The 6,782-nt window shown below is 45.7% G+C and overlaps 1 non-coding gene across 1 annotated transcript; it reads left to right on the plus strand.

Annotated features, from left to right (window-relative positions):
* The first annotated feature begins 270 nt into the window (after window positions 1-270).
* LOC138581590 (U6 spliceosomal RNA) lies at window positions 271-377 on the plus strand. Its single transcript, XR_011304652.1, has one exon. It is a non-coding gene; the product is annotated as a U6 spliceosomal RNA (small nuclear RNA).
* Window positions 378-6,782: the final 6,405 nt, after the last annotated feature.

Consider the following 6,782-nt stretch of genomic DNA (forward strand, 5'->3'; position numbering starts at 1 on the left):
CACGCTACTGAGCAAAAATGTCGGTGACAAATTTAAAAAGCAGTGGAGGGGGGAGGAGGGAGAAGAACAAGGGGGGAGGAGGGGAGACAGACAAGCTGCTATCAAGAGTCACGGAACAGATGATAGGAGTAAGTGCAGATGATAGGAGTAAGTGTAAGGAGTAAGTAAATGCACTTCCTGCTCGCGCACTGCAGTTCTCCTTATGTCTCGCCAGCCTCCTCTGCTCTGCCATTTTGCATTTGTGAGCCTGTGCATAGGAACCAACGTCTTGTGCTCGCTTCGGCAGCAAATATTCTAAAATTGGAATGATACAGAGAAGACTAGCGTGGCCCATGCGCAAGGATGACACGCAAATTTGTGAAGCGTTCCATATTTAAAAGAAAGAAAAGAGAAAAAGGAACCAAAGTCCGCTAGTGCACTGCCACACTCAGTAGTTTGGTTGCCATCTTTAAATGTCCCACGGACAATTGATTAGGGAAAACAACTAGACCGCATATTGAGCTTCACACTTTTGTTACCTTCTACAAACACCTTCATCCACTTCGTCTCAGTACTTGAGTGATTCTGGGAGTTGGAGTCCATGCCTGTCATTGGACATATGGTGTTTAAATAGTTCTTCTTAGTGAATTTGCATAGGGGTACTTCAGAAGCCAAATGTGTTGTATTGGAGCTTTATGTGTTAAGGTCATAGGTGGAGGGTTTGACCAGAAGAAAAATACCAAGAAGAGGTGTTGTCATACCCTCTACAAGGAGGAGCAAGCTGCTGACAATGGGCCATGAAGGTCTTGGGAATTACAGGGTCTTCCTCATGGAAAAAGGTCTTAGGTATTTGAGGGTCTTCCTCATCAGAAAAGGGGAGATACCATGTCTCATCCGATGAAGTCATGACATCTCCCAGGTTGTTGTCTCCTCTGTTAGGGAAAATGTCACTTACTGCTATTTTACACAAAACAAAGGGGGTGCTTGGAGTCTCTCTACAGGCACGAACACTGCCCATTGACCTGTTCTTGGGTGGATGGCCCCTGGGAGAGTCTCAACCAAGTCTTTAGCTCACTGTCCCCTTTTAACTGCTATTTTACCTCTACAATTGTGGAGAACCAAACCTTTTGGTTTTGTTACATCTGCCTATCCTGACTTTTACCAGTGCAGCACAGCTTTCAGATGAACTCCACTGCGATTTCGCTCATCGGAATGGGGAAACTGACACATCCTTCAGACTCTCAGTACTGAGAAGCTTTGTTTCTCTTAGTCTTTCAACTTTGTTGCAATTTTTGGCAACTGTATTTCATTGCGCAAAGTACATTACTGTACCGTGCAACGGGGTCCTTGCTTTTTCAGGCCCTAGTCATATACTGAGGATTTTTTGGTAACTGGAAAATGTGCCTAGGAAGTAGACTGGTGGCAGCAGAATCTTTTTCATGTACTTTTATAACTTTTTACTGATCCATAACGCGATTGGCTCATGACTGTGGCTAGTTTCCATCATGGCCATGCCACAAGCTCTTTTGTCTTCTCCTTGGCCATTTTGTCAGCTTGCCTTCTCCCTGTTCTTTGTGACCCAGGGACACCTTATTTGGGCATGCAGTTGTCCACGAAAGCTGTGTCTTTCGCGGTCTACTGCAGGTCACGTGTGTAGGTACCCAGGAAGTTGGCTGGGACTGTCCCGTCCCAATCCACACTACTGGTGCCAGGATGTTTTGTGTGCACGACAGCATGAGAGCCACAGTGGTCCCTGATTGGACCACTGCTGGTGTGCATGAGTGGGGTAGATCTCCTCATTGGCCAGCTGGGTGCACGCACTCATTGGACTTGTGAATATGAGGAGGGGTCCGAACTGCATACCCACAGATCAGCAACAGGTCTTAATTGTCCTGTACACAGAGCCAAGTATCCAGAAGAGCCTAGCAGACCCAAGGACTAAGACGGTTGGCACACTGAGACCGCTGACATCCCAGTGAAGCCATAATTTGTGCTAAATCTCCTAAGACCTGTGAGGGTGCTTCAACCCCTTGGTGTAGTGGGACCAATCTGTCTCGATGCCTCCTGGTTTCCCTGCAAAACAGCCTTCTTTGAAGTGTCCCTGGGCCATCATTTTCCCATAATACATGCCCCAACGGGCCTTAGCACATTTGCTGCTAGTCTAAAAAACTTGATTACCACGTTGATCCCAATGCACTATTTCAGCCATATAGTCTTAATGTGCCTATCTTGTACCTAGCCTAATATGCACACCTTTGATTGCTGCATACTTTGCCTATCGTGTTTCCAGTCTAATGCATTAGCCTAAAATGCACACACCATCTGTACTACTTTCACTATCTTGATTGTAACAAATGCAGCTTCATGCGCCCATCGTATGTTTAGCCCATGGCATAGCATAGGTGTACATCCTGAACTTTAGCCTTCTGCGTTTATCCTGTTGTTAATCATTGCAGCCTACTCTGCACATCAGCTTAAATCACACAGCCTGACTGCAGCCTACCATGCCTATATTATTTCTTAGCTAATATACCCTACTGTGCCACTGGTATGCTTTAGTCCACTGCTTTAGTCTAAGGTGCACACCTCGATAGCAGCTTACTATGCATATCTTGTGTTAGGGAGAATTTTCTGTTTAGGCTGAATTCCCTAACCTAGTGAGTCCCCCAGCAGCTTTACTGGATTTTTGGGGTTTATTTTTTTCTCCTGCCAAGAGTGAGACTTCTTTACCCTCACTCTTGGACATGATTTGAGTGTGTTCCTTTGACTCTAGATGTGTTTAATGGGCTATGGGGTCTTTTACTCCATAGGGCTTCATGTGTTTTGTGATGTGTGTTACACAGCACCCTCAGTGCAGTAACACAGGGGTGTCATAGTGACCCCCCAGTATAGACTCCATACCCTGGGACTGACTACTGTCTCCCAGGGCATGTAAAGTCACCATTGACTTTACTAGTCTTGAATTCTGAACAGAACCAGTACAAAACATCATATTGTGGACGTACTGGCTGGGGCAATTCGATTGCCCCGGGGTCTGTTAGTCGAGGGGGCACGTCTCCGTCCCCCCTGATCGAGTTTTGGCTGGTGGCAGTGGATACTACTTTTTATATTCAACCGCAAATATTTCTCTATGGGATTTTCCCATTGTTCGAGGCTACTATGTATATTTATTTAATTACGATAGCCTCGAACATAGCGCCGGTTTATTTAATTATTATTAATTCTCCGGTTGATATTTTTTGCCAAAACCCGGTTCTAAAATGGCGTTTGTGTTCTCATCTGTGACTCCAACCCAAGTCGAGCCCTTTGTTCCACTTTTTGGCAGGCTTCTCCACAGAAGCCCCCCAAAGTGGTGCCACTCTGTCTGGGGTACTTAGGAGGGGTGGAGGGGGATTTAGGCACCCTGGACTGAGTTGCCTAGGCAACTCAAGTTGCACTCTGTGCTGATTGGTCCAAGTGGTGAGCCGGCCGGCTCACCACTTAGCATGTTTGAGTGACAGCTAGGCTGAGTATAAGGGGGTTTTCTGCATAAAAGCAGGGCTTTGGGGACTGGAACTTCAGAAGTCGCCACAGGACATAAGAATCCGACGAGGGAGAAGCTGAGCCGACCTGCTACAACGACACCACCGGTGGAGCCCTGCGGAACTGTCTCACCACTTTTCCCAACGACAGAGGAGATCTCCCGCCGGAGAGTCTTCTTCCTTTGACTGGTGGGGATAACCAGTTTCACCGTCTTTTCGCCTTCCCGACATATCTCGTGGCCGCCTTGCCTGTGCCAAGCACCCCGGCAACCGGAATACCACGTTTTACCATGACCGCAAAATAAAGGGTAATATACCTTTAACCTGAAAACTCTGCGGCTGGTTTCTTCCCAGGCAGTGCAACGACCTTCATCTTTCCTCCAGGTTGAGATCTTCTCTTCCCCTGGACGACGCCGAGACTTGCACCCGCTGCCAGGAACAACTGCCACCGCTGGAGGATCCTTCCCACTTAAGGTACCGTGTTCCGCCTGGCTTCCCTTGCCACCGACTGTACGGGGTAGATTTAGCCCCCGGCTTTCGAACCTGGGTTAGCCTGGGACACCCTGGCTAAACTTTTCTGAGCCTCTCTAAACTCTTTTCGAACTCTCTGCAAGACTTTCAAAGCCTAGTGTAACTGTGTGATCTTGGGCGCATTTGTGCTCTGCTCTCTCTAAGAGTGGGCCCAGCCTATGGACTTTGGCTCACAAGTGACTTTTGCTCTTTTGCCTTGCTAAAAAGTGTTCCTAAATCTTAGAGTGGTGTATCTTCACATATTCTGCCTTTTTTCCTCCCTTTTTCATGAACTTATTGGAGTGCCATCTTTAGTTAAGCGCTCACCTCTGTCTGGAAATAAGTGGTGTTAACTAAGACTTGTCTGATAAGGAATAAGGGTTGTATATACTATAATAGTAACTATGTTTAGAGTGTTTTACAAATAAGAGTGCTGGAGTGTTTCAAACAGTGTGTGTTTAAATAAATAACTATATACTTTGATATCAAAGCTCTGGTCGGTGTTTGCTTGTGCTATTGTGTCCGAGTGCCTATTGTGTATACTTTGCATACTGCCTAACTCTTCTTGAGGGAAGTCTGACTGCTTAGCCACAGCTACCAGGTAAATATGGATGGTACAGACTGCTACCAAGTGGGTTTACTGCTAACACCTGTAGTCTTAAATCTTTTGCAGTGTTCCCAAAGGGAACTGCACAGGTTTCTGCCTAACACTGGTGGCAGTGGTGGGATTTGTATTGAGTATACATTTTAGTGTGCTTTAGGATACCTTAGTGCAACTAACCACAAAGCTTAGCACTGAAAAAGTAATCTTTCTAACATGTTAACTATGGAAAGTTATAGTCAAGAGTCCCTTGCTACAAAAACTGCTGATTGTTTAAGAGTTCTCTGTAAGCATAAGAATCTCCTGACTAGAGGCAAGAAAATGGAGCTAATAGAAAGGTTGTTAGCTAACCAAAGCCTGGATGATGGTTCAGAGGAACCTACCACTCCAGCAGCAGTAGATAACAGTATTGAGATTGAATCTGAACAAAATGTTGATGATCTTGAGGAAGAGTCAGAAGAGGAGGGTGAGGCCGCTGTGACTGTCCCCCCTAGGCCTCTATCTGCTCTACCTGCTGTATCTACTGGACCTTTATCAGGTCCCACATTTAGTCCTCAATACTTTGAACTGGAGAGAATGAAACTAGAATTGGAGTATAAGAAACTTAATGCTGAAACTGAAAAACAACTAAGGCTAAGGGAAATGGAGCTCAAGCATGAGCTAGAAATGAAGAAATTATCTGTTGAAAATGCTTCTCTCTCTGGCTCCTCTAGAAGTTCCAGTCCTAAAAGACCCCGGATGCCTAAAGAATTGGTTGGTATGTATGAGCCTAAGTTGGATGTGTTGGATTGGTAGTCTCTGTTTGAATATAATCATGGGCTCCAGAACATCAACGGAAATGACTTACTCACCTGGTTGTTCTCTAGGCTTCCCCCTGTTGCAACTGATGTGGTAATGGTGTTGGGGGAGGAGGATAGGAAAGAGTATGAATGTGTGAAACTAGCTCTGATAGCTAGATTTGGGAAGACCCCTTCCCAGTATCTTAAGAGGTTTAGAACCCTCAAAAAGCATGATGGTACCCCTTGGGCTACCTGGGTGAGTGAAGGGTTGAAAAACTTAGAGGGATGGATTAAGGGTTACAAGGTGAACACTTTTGAAGGTATGAAAAATCTTTTTATGTTGGAGTCAATTTATGATGCCTGCTCTCCTGAGCTCAGACAGCACTTGGCTGATTCAAAGGAATTAGATTCCAGAAAGCTAGCTAAGGCTGCTGACTTGTGGGTTGCCAACAGGGCCACTCACAAAGATTCTGGGGTAACTCAGAAGAAGGATGAGGGGAAACAACCTAAAAAGGACTCCAAAGAGAATTCTAATACTGCAAATTCCAAAGAGAGCCCCAAACAAAACCAGAAGGGTAAGCCACAAGGGAAACCATCTCAGGCTAGTGTACCTTCTGGTGCAAAATCAGAAGGAGGTCAGAACAAGCCCCCATTCCAGCGAGCCTTTGGCAACAATCGAAAGAGAATGCTTTGCTATTGTGTGGGCACTGAAGAAGTTTAGGCCATACTTGTATGGTTCTACTTTTGTCATTCAGACTGACCACCAACCCTTGAGATGGTTAATGCAAATGAAGGGAGAAAATCCCAAACTATTGAGATGGTCAATCTGCCTGCAAGGGTTTGATTTCACCATTGAACACAGGTCAGGGTGTCACCATCAAAATGCTGATGGACTCTCCAGGATGTATGTCATCGACTAGAGATATGAGGTTCATCCAGGAGTGGATTAAATCCTCCTGTCCCTTAGTCTGGGGGGGGGGCGAGTGTTAGGGAGAATTCTCTGTTTAGGCTGAATTTCCTAACCTAGTGAGTCCCCCAGCAGCTTTGCTGGATTTTTGGGGTTTATTTATTTCTCCTGCCAAGAGTGAGACTCTTTTACCCTCACTCTTGGACATGATTTGAGTGTGTTCCTTTGACTCTAGATGTGTTTAATGGGCTATGGGGTATTTTAGTCCATAGGGCTTCATGTGTTTTTGTGATGTGTGTTACACAGCACCCTCAGTGCAGTAACACAGGGGTGTCATAGTGACCCCCCAGTATAGACTCCATACCCTGGGACTGACTACTGTCTCCCAGGGCATGTAAAGTCACCATTGACTTTACTAGTCTTGAATTCTGAACAGGACCAGTACAAACCATCATATTGTGGACGTACTGGCTGGGGCAATTCGA

This window comes from Ambystoma mexicanum, chromosome 3p (genome assembly GCF_040938575.1).
Source record: "Ambystoma mexicanum isolate Mex_15411 chromosome 3p, UKY_AmexF1_1, whole genome shotgun sequence".
Classification (NCBI taxonomy): domain Eukaryota; kingdom Metazoa; phylum Chordata; class Amphibia; order Caudata; family Ambystomatidae; genus Ambystoma; species Ambystoma mexicanum.